Source organism: Panthera onca, chromosome A1 (genome assembly GCF_046562875.1).
Source record: "Panthera onca isolate mPanOnc1 chromosome A1, mPanOnc1 haplotype 2, whole genome shotgun sequence".
Taxonomy (NCBI): domain Eukaryota; kingdom Metazoa; phylum Chordata; class Mammalia; order Carnivora; family Felidae; genus Panthera; species Panthera onca.
The window spans coordinates 219,653,546-219,667,917 of NC_138339.1; the positions used below are offsets into that span (position 1 = coordinate 219,653,546).

At 40.5% G+C, this 14,372-nt stretch overlaps 1 long non-coding RNA gene across 1 annotated transcript in view; it reads left to right on the top strand.

Moving 5' to 3' along the window:
* The window catches only part of LOC132682106 (uncharacterized), a 205,304-nt gene that overhangs the window by 50,877 nt on the left and 140,055 nt on the right, over window positions 1-14,372 (top strand). The window contains exon 2 of the long non-coding RNA XR_013554385.2: window positions 8,516-8,652. This is a non-coding gene — a long non-coding RNA (uncharacterized LOC132682106). The remainder of the gene's footprint in view (window positions 1-8,515; window positions 8,653-14,372) is intronic.

Genomic DNA, 14,372 nt, shown 5'->3' on the forward strand with positions numbered 1-14,372 from the left:
TTAAAAAAAAAAGATTGTTATTGTCGTTTTTAAACAAGTGGTCAGCCTTGCAAAGTTTATGGATTGGTGTCCAAGCCTTGTACTCTGTGACTGCTCTTTCGAAGGCCACACTTTAGGAAGGAATAGCCATAGGGGTGTTGGGAGATTGATGTGTGTGTGTGTGTGTGTGTGTGTGTGTGTGTGTGTGGTGGGGTGGGTGGGCATTGCTGGAGAAAGATGACCAAGTGTAGGAGAGAAGAGAATGGTTGCCATATTTTATATTTGACAGAAATTTCAAAATCTCTGTGTAGAGATTTTCTTTTGCTGTGCATGGACATAACTGGGAAAAACCTCAAAAAGTTGAATGCCTTAGACCTCCAAGTTTCATTTTCTCCCAGAATGCCCATTTGGGTATGGTAAGCAGCCTCTGGGTCTGCAGAAATGTGGATGTATGTCTTTCTTCTCTGGGGGCTGGAACTCGCCCTGAGCATGGGCATGTCTGCAAGTGTGGGTGAGTGGTGCAGGGTTTGTGCCAGCCTGGGAGGCCTTCAGGAGTGATCTAATCTCTGTCATTTCTAAAATGTTCACACAGATGTGTCCTTTGCTGTAAAATGGCTGCTGTCATTTGTCAGTAGTGGTATATATCTATACGGGCACAAAGTCCTAGACCTTTCTACCTCTTCCTGGTAAACTCTTCTTTTCTTTCTTCATAAATTGAAGTATAGTTGACATTCCTAAGAGCTTTTCCAAGGCACTTGCCTTGTCTCATTTTGGGCAACAAACTTGTGAATTGTGTGGGGTCCAATTGAGCTGTCTTACTGACTTAGGGGGTTTTAATTTAGTTTCTCTATTTGGAAATGGGGATTGTGGAGGTCTTTTCTTTTGCTTGGTGTTATAAACATATGTGGATGAAAAAAAAAAAAACAGAGGCAAGCAGTCTTTGGAACTTAAAGAGCGCATACAAATTCCTAAAATGTCAGCTCTTTCGCCAAGTCTGACTGACTGAGACACAACCAATGGAACACCAGGAGGCTTAATTAAAGAAATGAGGGGCGCCTGGGTGGCTCATTTGGTTAAGCGTCCAACTTCAGCTCAGGTCATGATCTCATGGTTTGTGGGTTTGAGCCCTGCGTCAGACTCTGTGCTAACAGCTCAGAGCCTGGAGCCTGCTTCAAATTCTGTGTCTCTCTCTGCCCCTCCCCAACTTGCATTCTGTCTGTCTCTCAAAAATGAATAAACATTAAAAAAATTAAAAAAATGAATAAATAATACAATTTGAATCAGAATATTAGTGGCTTCTGGAATTGAAAATTGTCTTAGAATTAGTTTTATCTTACTGTCTTATAGATGAGAAAATAGAATGAAGATATTTCATGACAAATACCTGTTTTCTAGGTTCGGGAACATTGCTAGACAGTCTGGGAAACTGGCCTTGAACCTAGGACCTCTGACTCTAAGAGATGTGGGGTTTATTTAAGGGCCTTCGGCTTTGTACTCTTGCCTTGGGGACATTTTCACTTGGCATCATTAAAGATGTTTCTCTCTCCAGAGCTGATCCAAGTTCTTTGCCCAGGTGGCCCTTTTGAGAATGTACTTTCTCCTCTCTGTTGCTTTTTCCCTATGATATCCTATGATATCTAAATTTTTGTAAAATTAAGACATTTTTAGTGTGTGTTTTTCCATTAAGACTATTTTGTTATAATGATTTAAGTTCTTCTTCTTCTTCTTTTTTTTTTTTAAGGATCCTTTCCCAGTATAGTGTTATCTTCCCTTTGTTTTCTTGCTTCTATTTCAGGTTTCCTGTTATAACTTTTACTCGTCAATATCTACTTTATGTGGTGATGATGATGATGATGATGACAATGATAGAAAACAGTCACATAGCAATGACTATGTATATAACACATGGGGGCCTATTGCTACTGCTCAGTTATAAATGGATGTGTACTCAAACATTTTCTTCTGATTAAAATAGATTTTAATTTTGGTTGTTATCCAGTTTTGCACCTCAAGTTTCAAATTTATCATTCTTAAATTTTTGTTGCTAAAATATTCTTTTGTCTTAAGCTCTACTCACCAGTATTTTCTCTTATTTTTGTATTTTACTTGCCTAATTACATTTAGTAATTTTTTTGGTGCCTTAGGTTTAATATTATTTGTATATTTTAATCCATCTTTTAAAAATGCTTCCTTTTCACATAGGAGATTGAGAAAAAAAAACGAACAATCGCAAGAGGGTATATTCAGGCAAATGCAGGAAAGAGCCAACATTATGGAGGGGAAAAGGTGGGGATGTGACTGTGTCATCCCAAATAAAAGAGATCAAAGAGAATTGACCATATATCACTTGTGAGCCTTGATTAGATGCTGGTTCTAAAACAAAACAGTTTTTGAATATGGACTGGAATAACTGTTCATTTCTTAGTTGCGATAATGGTATGAGGGTTACGGAGGAGAATATCCTTAGTCGTAGGTCATGCATGAGAGAGATGGATAAAGCAAATTTCACAAATGCCGATGGTTATTGAATCTAAACAAAAAATATATAGGTATTGACTTTACTATTCCTCAACTTTTCTGTAGATTTGAACGTTTTCATGATAAACGTTAGAAAATACAAACAAAACGAAGCACAAACAACAAAATCTACCTTTATTATCTCTTAATTTTTGTTCATAACTTGCATATTTTTATTTATATTATGTTTTTCTGTATTTTTAATTTAACATTTTTGATTGTCATTGTCTTATTTTACATTGTCCTTAGGGTCTGTTTTATCAAGTCAGGTAAGGCTTTGGGCCTAGGTGGTGGCTGGGGGAAAGGAACAACATGCATATATTGACCAAGATAATCAGATGAAGTTTGGGGATCCGGTGCTTTCTCTGGCCTCCTTGTCAGACCACCCACCCTTCGTTGTTGGTTTTCCCAAAAACTCATGTATAACCAGGAAGCCACAGGTTAACATCTCTCTCCTAAATTACCAGATAGCCCCAAGTGGAGAAGTTTCATTTTAGGAATTCCGTGTTCCCATTGAAAGATTCGTGAAAACGACAATGACAGAAATGCAAAGTGCCAGAGCAGGACAAGTGCAGGACAGTGTCCAACGACCTGGGTGTGGGGGTGGCTCTGATGCTGGAAGACAGCAGCACATCTCCCTCACACGCTCCTGCTGCTAAGAGGGCAACCAGGCTCAAAGCTTGCCCAGGCGGACGTGCGCCTTGTCAAAGGGAACGCAAAGCCAAAGGCAGAACGCAATGCAATTTCCTAAAGCATGAATTTAACTTTAAGATTTGAGGGAAGTTGCTTTTATATTAGAATAAACACAAGTCTAGGGGGTACCTGGGTGGCTCAGTTGGTTAAGCCTCCAACTTTGGCTCAGGTTTGCGTCGGGTACCACGTTGACAGTGTAGAGCCTGCTTGGGGTTCTCTCCCCGCCACTCGCTACTAGTGCTTTCGTTCTCTCTTAAAATAAATAAACTTACAAAACAAAAACAAAAACAAAAACAAACATGAGTCTAAGAGAGTAGATCTTAAAAGGTCTCATCACAAGAAACAAAGTTCTAACTATGCATCATAGTTAAGTCATCTAGACTTACTGTGGTGATCATTTCACAATATATACAAATATCAAACGTTCTACATCTGAAACTAATGTCAGTTATACCTGAATAAAAAATGAGATAAAATAAATGAAACATGGGTATATTGTAGACTAGCTTGCACAATGGTGGCTCCAAAGGAATTGCATGCTTATTGAAGACTGTTTTTGAGATAGCCGTTAAGATTCCCAGGAGTCTTAGTGGAAGGGTCTGTGATGCTCTGTATTATGATTTGTTATCGGTATGTTTGGTTAAAGAAGGTTTTATAGGGAGAAAGTTTTTGTGGACTAATATTGTGGACTAATATATATTTCAATATTTTCGTATATATTATGTATCAATATTTTATTTATATATATAATACATATATATAAAATTGCGTACCCCCCCAAATTTATATATTGAAGTGGTTACTCACCAGGCCTGTATACACATATTAAATTTTTCTGAGTTGTTATAGCAGCTGTTGCAATTGAAAATAATTCAGCAAACAGGATCATTTTCTGTGTAGTTTATGGGCTCGGGAACAGGCCAGGAGCATTGGAATTTGAGTTACCGTTAGCCCGCTCAGCCAATCTCCACATGTCACAGGCTGGTAATTTGACCTACAGCTCCCTTGAAGTGAGTCTGCATTGAACACAGAAAGCTTTTTTTTTCTCCCTTTTTGCCAAACATTAAATGGACTTTTATGTGTGTCTTTTTTTTCCCCTTACAAAATCATGATTTGATTCAACAAAAATATTACACACCTTCTTCCTGAGGGTTTCGTATCCTTTCCTTGGACTCACAGCCACACTTTTTCGGCAGCTGTCTGCCCTCCCTTCACCGGAGAGCCTGAGTACGTAAGACTGGGAGAGGCGGGCCTTGAATTTAGCTGTGCCTAAGAAAACACAGGCGGCAGTGAGAAAAATATCTTCCAATGACATTTCTTTTCAAGATTCAGGAAGTCGGCTGCTTCTCAGTGCTCTTATCGTTGCTGTGAGGTTTTGATTTTTCCAATCTCTAATGTGTGCTGGTTTTCAAGGCAAATTAGAGCAGGAGCTGAGAGAGCCTTCTGTTTGCAGAGAGCAGGAGGCTCTCCTCAGGTTGGAAGGAGCCCCACCTGGTCTGCCAGGCTACCTCCCAGAAGCTGGGGCTGGCGGGTGTGTCTGATGATGGAGACAATTGGAGCCACTTCAGCAATGGAAGCTGGCGCCATGTTTATGACATCCATTGGGATGTAGATTGTGGTGGGTGGGGCAGAGTGCCTAATGATACCGTCAATTCACCGCTAGGTAACAGGTAACCTGCTTTCCAGCTATTTTGTATGATATCCAGACTTCCTGGCAGTAAGTCTTGGCAGTTCCCAGATGCGGCACCACTGAGCTCAGTTGCTTCCATTTTTTAATGATACCCTAACCAGTGGTTGAAAGACCTAAGATGATAGTGGCCACGATGATGTGCTGTTCTGGGTTACTGAAAATGGAAATTTGTTTTTTGCTGAAGACTGTTTATCAGTGTAGTAACTTGTATTTCAGTAATATTAGGAGTTCTGTGGGGCGCCTGGCTGGCTTAGTCGGTTGAACAACTGACTCTTGATTTCGACTCAGGTCATGATCTCATGGTTGGTGAGTCTGAGCCCTGATTCAGGCTCTGCCCTGACAATGTGGAGCCTGCTTGGGGTTCTCTCTCTCTCTTTCTCCCTCTCTTCCTCTCTCTCTGTTCCTCCCCCACTTGTGCTCTCTCTTTCTCTCTCTCAAAATAAACTATATATATTAAAAAAATGGAATTCTGTTTTATCAGCCAGTTATACTATGAAGGAAAAATTACATATAAAGTCTTCAGGGGCAGCTGGGTGGCTCAGTCAGTTTAGCATCCAACTCTTGGTTTCAGTTCAGGTCACGATCTCACGGTTTGTGGGTCCAGTCCCCATGTCAGGCTCTGTGCCGAAAGTGCAGAGCCTGCTTGGGATTCTTTATCTCTCCCTCTCCCTCTCTGCCCCTCCTCCCTCTCAAAATAGATAAAGAAATTTTTAAACAAATTTAAAGAAATGTAACGTTTTCAGAGTCACGGAAGTTCTTGTAACATTTTAAAGTTAAAATCCGTAGAGATATCTAAACTTATTTGATCCAAGTTTTGGGAGTCCTAAAGCCATTGTGGTTTAGATGATATCTGTTTATGATTGACAGAAATTGTAACAACTGTGCAAAATCTTGAGTTATGGGGTCTTGCCGTCCATCTGAGAGATCATCTGCACACAATAGAAATGTGTGCTTGTCTGGAGTGTCCAAGAGGAGGATGGAGGAGGATGGTGGGGGTTCAGATTCGGATGGGTGGAGTGCAGAGCACATACCTGCTATACTTCGAAGAGCAAACCCCAACTGCCTCAGCCTACCTCTAGTTTTTCAGCACAGAAATTGAGTATGAAGGAGGCAAACAAACAAAAAATCCAACCAAATACTGGATTATAACATTAATTTTTGTGACCATTTCTATTTGTGAGTGTGTGAGTGACATTAATTGGGTTCTGATTCTGCAACAGACAAGACTTTGACCTTGAGCCCTGCAGGATGGCATCCCCAAGAAAGCCCTACTTGTGTCTTGACAGTCAATGCCTGGGGAGTAGGCTATCCCGAAGCTTTCCACAAGCAGGTCTGGGAGGGCAGACTCAGTGACTCTGGTCTTGTTCCTGTGCTTACCAAGAGGAAGAGGATAGACCTGAGCCACCCCTCACACTCTGTGTAATTCTGGGATAAAATATGTTAAAGGTTAAAAAGCCTTTAAAAGGGGGTAACCTCTGGTCTCCCTGTGGAAGATGATCAAATACTATTAAAATATTCCCATTTCTGGTAAATAAATCAATTTCCAAATACTTACAGAATGCCTTCCATGGTCAAAATCTTGATCCAGAATTGCTCATTAGAGTAACTTCATCTGCAGAAAGAACTCACTCACGAACATTAAATGGCAGCGTTATAACCACGTACAAGGGCAAACTGTGCCGTCCAAACAGCAATGCACTGGTTTGCAGCTCAGTAGGGGTGTGGGTCTGGGGACAGCCTCCAATCCAGACTCTATCCTAAGAAATTAGGTAATTCAATGACAATAATATTTTTAGCTGCAGCTTAAGGGAAGTTTACAGCTTTAAAACAGGAAATGGAAAACAATAAGTAAGAAACTATAAAATAAATTAAGCACACAGCTTTCTGTTACATTTTATACCCAGGATATATATACCTAAAGCTTTTACTTTAGGAAATGACAGGCTTACTTGGAGGGCCAGCAACTTCTGGAGTCTTTCTCTTTTTTATTGAAATGGAAGTGGGAGCAGTGTTGGCTACACTTAAGGCTTAGGTTTTTATTTCTCTGTAAATTTCAAATTGTGTCTTTAATATGTGTCTAAGAGGATTTTTTTTCTTTTAATATTTACAGGCCATCTTACGGTAAAATGAACCTTTGCTGTGTATTAGAATCTGCGTATTATTATTGGCCACATTTTTTTGAGTGATTACAGTGAGCCGGGTCCTGTATTAAGCACTAAAATGCACTAGTTTATTTAACTTATTTAACATTATGATGCAGGGATTATTATTATCTCCATAGTATAGACGAGGAAACTGAGGATGATGAGAAAAGTTATACTGCTTGCTAGCAAGCTCCCAGCTACTAGCAAGCTTTGTACCAGGAACTCAGATCTGCCTGTCTCCAGAGCCTGAGATCTTAATCTATTCTGCTGACTTTCATTCAATGTCATAAACTTGAGAACTGGGGAGCCATGGGTTGATGAGCCGTACACGTGACAACCCTCATATTGCAGTTTCTTTTAAAGTTTCTTTAAAATAACTCTAAGAGGGGTCTCTGACCAATAAACTCAGATCTCCAAACTGGCTGAATTTGCCATATGTTATTTCCCCAGAATTTGGGTTCTAACAAATGGCAAAGCTGGAATGACCACTCCCTTCCCTGGGCTTCAAAGAATTTAATGTCTTGCCTCTACGGGCGGAGACCTCTTAATTTTAGCATTGGTGGCATGTGTTGTCTGAATGGGAAGAGTCAGGTGTAGTTAAGACTTGATAGGATTTGTAGTCTAAAGAAGGTCAGGAATCCCACTGGCTCAACTCTGCCTTAAAAATCTCAGTTTTCTTACCTTTAATAGAAATGATGTCAATATCTATTCAACTGGAGTGTTAGCATTAAATTAGACAAGACGTGTCAATGAAATTTATGAGTTACTGTTTTTGGAGACATTGAAGTTCTCCTCCACTGCCTTGATAACATGTGGGCTGGTACTTTACCATCCTCTGTTTCTAAGGATCTGTTAAAGTCACTTTTTTTCTGAGAGTGCTCGCTCTAATGGGACCTGGCTGGAAACAGATGGTGCACTCACACCGGGAAGAGTTTAATAAAGTGCCTATTTACTTAGGTGTGAGCTGGGTTTAGGAAAAGCAACAGAGGATGTTGTAGTATCCTGGTGGGAAGCCATTACCAGTAAGTCTGAAGGGATGAGGGGAGGGAGGGTTTACGAGAGCCCAGAGTTTTTGGAGAGGCCCTCCTGACAAGAACTGTGGCCTTTGGTGGAGGGATGTGGTCCACCCACAAAAACTTACCTGGGAAAGATCCTGGGAAACATTTCTTTCTGACTTCACTTTCTTCCCTCCCTTTGATCTTCTTTTTTTTTTTTTAAGGCCCAGGTGGTGTTGGAATTTTAGCCTCCAGATTTTTTTTTAAATTTTTTTTAACGTTTATTTATTTTTGAGACAGAGAGAGGCAGAGCATGAACAGGGGAGGGGCAGAGAGAGATGGAGACACAGAATCTGAAACCGGCTCCAGGCTCTGAGCTGTCAGCACAGAGCCCGACATGGGGCTCGAACTCACGGACCGTGAGATCATGACCTGAGCTGAAGTCGGACGCTTAACCGACCAAGCCACCCAGGCGCCCTCCCTTTGATCTTCTGCAGATACTCACCACTGGTTGAATTCAAATGGAAGCCACAGGGGAAGGGAGCTCCTGATGCAGCCTGAAGACCGTATAGGTCGGTTCCTGGGGCAGAGGGCAGGTGGAGAAGAGTGGAAAGCAGCACTGGGCAAGTAGAAGGTACTGAGCACAGCCACGTGGCCTTCCAAATATGTTAACCAATAATCTTTATCACTTTGGTCAGACTTGGCCTAGTCAACTGTAATTCAGCATTATGTTGTCTTTGGTGACTCTTCCTCCCCTTGTGGATTTTCTCCACTTCCAGAAATATTCACTCTTTATTTCTAAGCTGCCTTGTGCTCTTTTGGTTCTCTAAGTCTTCTTGTTATGAAACGAAATTAATACAAGATGTTCATTTTCACACTTAAATGTCTTATGCCTAATTGTTATTTTAAAAATGCATACCGATTTCCACCCCTGGGATGGCTAAGTTTGCTACCGGACCAATTGCAGATGAAAAAAAATACAAAGAACAACTACTTGGAGGCACTGGAAAGTGGATACATACAAACAGATTATGGAGGGTAATTGGATGAGAGAATAAGACAAAGAATTCATTCCTCAGTTATGGTTTTTAGCTGAAGAGTAGTTCATAAGAAATGTTGATAGCCTTTTTGGCATGAAGAATTAGAGGAGAGAGTTGAGGGCAATCACGGCCATTAAAAAGTGAGGAGGACATCTCTACAAGGAAAGAGCCAGAGAGGGGAGTCCCAAATTCTGTTTACAAACTTCACAAATTTCTGGCTGGCCCCTGAACCATAGATGCATGTGGCACACTACAAGCCACTCAGTAAAAGGTAAGTAAACTGAGCTGAAATATGAACTATTGCCTGAAACATGGAGTACTTAAATTTTTTTTTTTTGCAGCTTTGCCCCCCAAAAAATATCATACCCTTTGGGAGAAGTATAATAGAACCCAGAGTCCTCCCAAGAAAATATTCACAATGTCCATTGTGATCTATAGATTAAAAATATACTTTTTTTGGTACAAATTAAGAGGCTGATCTAAAATTCATATAGAATGCAAAGGCTTTAAAATAGTCAAACAACTTTGAAAAAGAGCAAAGTTGGAGGACTCATATTACCTAATTTCAAGACTTATTATAAAGCTATAATAATCGAAGTATAAGGGTAACAATGATAAGATGGACAAATGTCAATGGATATAATGGAAAAATAAATCCATATATATAGGGTCGATTGATTTTTGATAAAGATGCAAAGGCAATTCAGTGGAGAGAGGGTAGTCTTTCCAACAGTTGGTGCTTAATCTTAAATAAGTGCAGTTTATTGTATGTCAATTATACTTCAGTAAAGATGGTAAAATAGCAATAATCAACCAGGAATATTTATTGAGAGGCAGGAGATGATAGTATAGAGGTTGAGCTCCGAATCCAGCTTTTCCACTTACTATTTGTATGACTTGGGATGGTTTAACTCTTCTGGACCTGTTTTTCTGTATGTAAAATGTAGTTGTTATAAGTATTGTTAGTTTATTAATACCCTTTTGGTATTCTGTGGCATATAGGAAGGATTCAGCAAATGTTAAAAAGTCTTGTGCTGGGGCACCTGGGTGGCTCAGGCAGTTAAGCATCTGACTCTTGATTTCGGCTCAGGTCGTGATCTTGCAATTCGTGAGATCCAGCCCTGCATGGGGCTCTGTGTGCTGACAGTGCAGAGCCTGCTTGGGATTCTCTCTCTCCAAATAAATAAATGAGCATTAAACAAATGTATTGGGCACTATGCTGAGTGTTTTATAAGAATTACCTTACTTAAACTTCATAATCCTGTAAAATAGGTACCAATTCCCAAAGGGGAAAACTGGGGTGCCAAGAGGATGTATGACCTATCCCAGGTTGGTTGCACAGGATGCAAGTAGCAGAATCTAGACATAAAGGCAGTCAAACTCCACACACTTTTCATCCTATGAATAAGTGTTAACAGATGAGGCACTGACTCAAGTGCTAGTAAGAAAATTGTCCAGACAGTGCCCATGTTTTCTAGGATGTTATTATCTGAGATACATGAAAATACTGAAGACCAACGTGTTTGGGCGGCTTTCTGGGAGTTCCTCTTGTAATTACTGCTGGCATCTGGCTCAGTGCTTACCAAACCTGTTTCTTCTTCCCGGGCACATAGTCAAACTATATTTTCCAGCTCCTGTATCTAGTGAGGTCATGTGGCTAGTTCTTGCCAATGGAATATGAGCAAAAGTGGTTGTATCCTTTGTACATTAAGTAGGTAGGAATGGGTGGGCTTTCTCCATTCTCCACTCCCATACTGGTTTGTGTTTAAGACAGGGGAGCCACAACGTTGGGAGGAACCTGGTTCCTGAATGACTACCTGGAGCAGAGCTCTTATTGCTGACTTCATTGAATGACCTTTGATGTATTAAGCTACTAGAATTTTGAGATTTGAGGTTGTTTCTTGTAGGTATGAACATACTCTAACTAATGAATTATTCTTGTGGAATGTTACCTTGCTGACATATCCCATCTCTAGAAATTTCTGAAATGTAGGTCAGAGATCTAGATGAACTCTATTGCTAGGAGATGGACCACAGAGGAGTTAGAATAGAAATTTAATTAAGAAGTAATGTCTAATGGGGCGCCTGGGTGCCTCAGGCGGTTAAGCGTCTGACTTCGGCTCAGGTCATGATTCGGGGTCTGTGAGTTCGAGCCCCTTATTGGGCTCTGTGCTGACAGCTCAGAGCCTGGAGCCTCCTTCAGATTCTGTGTCTCCCCCTCTCTCTCTGCCCCTCCCCTGCTCATGCTCTGTCTCTCTCTCTCTGTCAAAAATAAATACACATTAAAAAAAATTTAAAAAAAAGTAATATGTAATTAATAGGAGATAATATATGAATACTACATGGAACCTAAGGTTTTTAATATTTAAATTCTTTCCAAAGTTCCAATATTTAAATATCCTTAATCTCACTCATGGTGGTTGAATCCTGGCATGTGCTCATGGTTCATATTCCCTACTGGCTTTTGCTATGTCTGCTTCCTGTTTCTTGGGGCTTCAGTTGTGGGCATCAACTTTAGGCTTTCCAAGACCCACAAGAAACTGAATCATCTCTGGCCCTCTCAGACGTATAATTGTTTCCCCGGGTTGTTTTGAAACCCTCCATTCACATCTCAAAAACCTATTCGGTGGGACAGGTTGATACCATCTGTTTTTCAACTACAATCTTCCCCCTCCTTCTTGCTCATCGGAAGGTGTGCTTTCCACTCATTTTACCAACTTCCCAAACTGTGGTATGTCTTCTCTCATGCTGTGCCCTGTCTCAACTCTGACAATTCATGGTTTGCTGACAGACCTTTGGTTCCTGGCCAATTACAGCTGGCTTATGACTCCAACAATCTCCTGGCACAAGAGCCTTCTCCTGGTTTTCTAGGGCTTCTGAGTGAGAGAAAAGGAACACACACCCTGGCTTGAGGACCATCTGTGACAGCCTGAACACATAGTTATTACTTTTATGTTTCATTTCTTCCTTTTTTAGTTCTGGATTGAAAAAAAAAAGCACCCAGAGATAGTACCCTTTGTGCTGCTTGAGTTAAAGAAATTTTGGATAAAATAGGCATCTATACAGCTGGACAGTGTTTACCTTATGCCATTGGTCATGGAGAAGGGGCTTGGTTCTAGGCATCTGGTTCTGAGTACCTATTGTTTGGCAAAAGGTAATCACTTACAGCATTCCTGAGGTTAAATATGAGGAAACATGAAAGTTCTGATCCTCTGGTTCCCTGCTTTCGTTTCACTGATGAGGAAAATGAGCCCTCAGCTCCTCAGACTGTGGTCTTCAGACTGGTGTCTCTCTGGGAACCACTTATTACTGGTTGGTGGCAATGTAGTTACAGAGTGTGAGAGTAAGCATTTAGAAACGTTTGTAAAAATTTGACAGAGACATTTTGTTGATTGACACTAATAAAAAGACAGGGCTTATGTATATATTTTTTTAAAAATTCATTTATTGGGGTGCCTGAGTGGCTCAGTCGCTTGAGCATCTGACTTTTGATGCTCAGCATGAGCCTGCTTGGGACTCTCTCTCTCTCTCTCTCTCTCTCTCTCTCTCTCTCTCTCTCCCTCTCTCTCCCCCACCTCACTCCCTGTCCCCGTCCCTCTCCCCCACTCATGTTCTCTCTCTCTCTCAAAATAAAATAAACCTTTAAAAAAATAAAAAAATTCATTTATATTCGGGGTGCCTGGATGGCTCAGTCGGTTAAGTGTCTGACTCTTGATTTTGGCTTGGGTCATGATCTGACTGTTGTGAGATTGAGCCCCATATCGAGTTCTGAGCTGAGCAAGGAGCCTGCTTGAGATTCTCTCTCTCCCTCTCCCTCTGCCCCTCCTCCATTCACACAGGTGCACTTGTGTTATCTGTCTCAAAAATAAATTCATTTATATTTGATTTATTTTTTAGAACAAGCTTTATTTTTTAGAACAAGTTTAGATTTACAGAAACATTGAGAAGATAATACAGAGAGTTTTCATATCCTCTGCACCAAGTTTCCCCTATTATGAATATATTGCATCAGTATGGTATATTTGTTGTAATTAATGGGCTCATATTGATACATTATTATTAACTAAAATTCATACTTTATTGATATTTCCTTAGTTTTTAACCTAATGTCATTTTTCTATTCTAGGTTCTCTTCCAAAATGCCACATTATCTTTCGTTGTCATGTCTTCTTAGCTTCCTCTTGTGACAATCTCTCAGACTTTTGTTGGTTTTGATGACTTTGACAGTTCTGAGGAATACTGGTCAAGAGTTTCATAGGATGTCTTTCAGTTGAGATTTATATGATGTTTCCTCATGATGAAATTGGGCTTATGAGTTTTTGGCAGGAAGACCAGAAAGGCATAGGGCCATTTTCATCTCATCAAATCAAGGCAACATATTGCCAACGTGACTTATTACTGTTGTTGTTGACCTTGATCATTTGGATAAGGTCATGTTTATCAGGTTTCTCTGCTGTAATATTTAAAAAAAATTTTTTTAATATTTATTTATTTTTGAGACAGAGAGGGATAGAGCATGAATGAAGGAGGGTCAGAGAGAGGGAGACACAGAATCCGAAGCAGGCTCCAGGCTCCGAGCTGTCAGCACAGAGCCTGACGTGGGGCTCGAACTCACAGACCGTGAGATCATGACCTGAGCCGAAATCGGAGGCTCAACGGACTGATCCACCCAGGCGCCCCTTTGCTGTAATATTATCTTCCCACATCCCCCTCCTACCATGTACCCCTTTGAAGGAAATCACTATGTGCAGTCTCTACTTAAGTAGGGAATTATCATCCATTTTATTGTACTTTATAAAATATAGTTTATAAGTATATTAAATATATGTATATATATATTTGGATATAAAAAGTATTGTTGGTTTGTGATAGACTGAAAATGAGAAAGGTCATTTGAAAACACTGCTCTAAAAAAACTTGCTTAAGGGCACACCCAAGAAGCTCTGGGAAGGAGCCCTAGACATGTTAGCTTTAAGCCAACTAACTTTCTTACTCCCCAGAGCCCAATATCCTCTCATTGTGGAGCAAGCTGATGGCTGGCTGTGTGATACCAAAGACTACCCATGACTATTTCCTTGGACCTTAAGGAATGCTTCAGGACTCGGTGGAAGTTTCTGAAATATCAGTTTCACTGATCTTTGAAATATTAGCCTTCTGGGCTGTTGTTTTAGGTCATGTTCAATGGCCAACAAAGAGTGAGATAGATTCGCACACAGGAGTTTACTGGGAGTGAGGGGAATGGCATTGGGTAGAGAAGTTGAAGTGTAGTGCAGTCCAAACAAAGACCCTCATCAACCTATGGGAGTGCTGGACC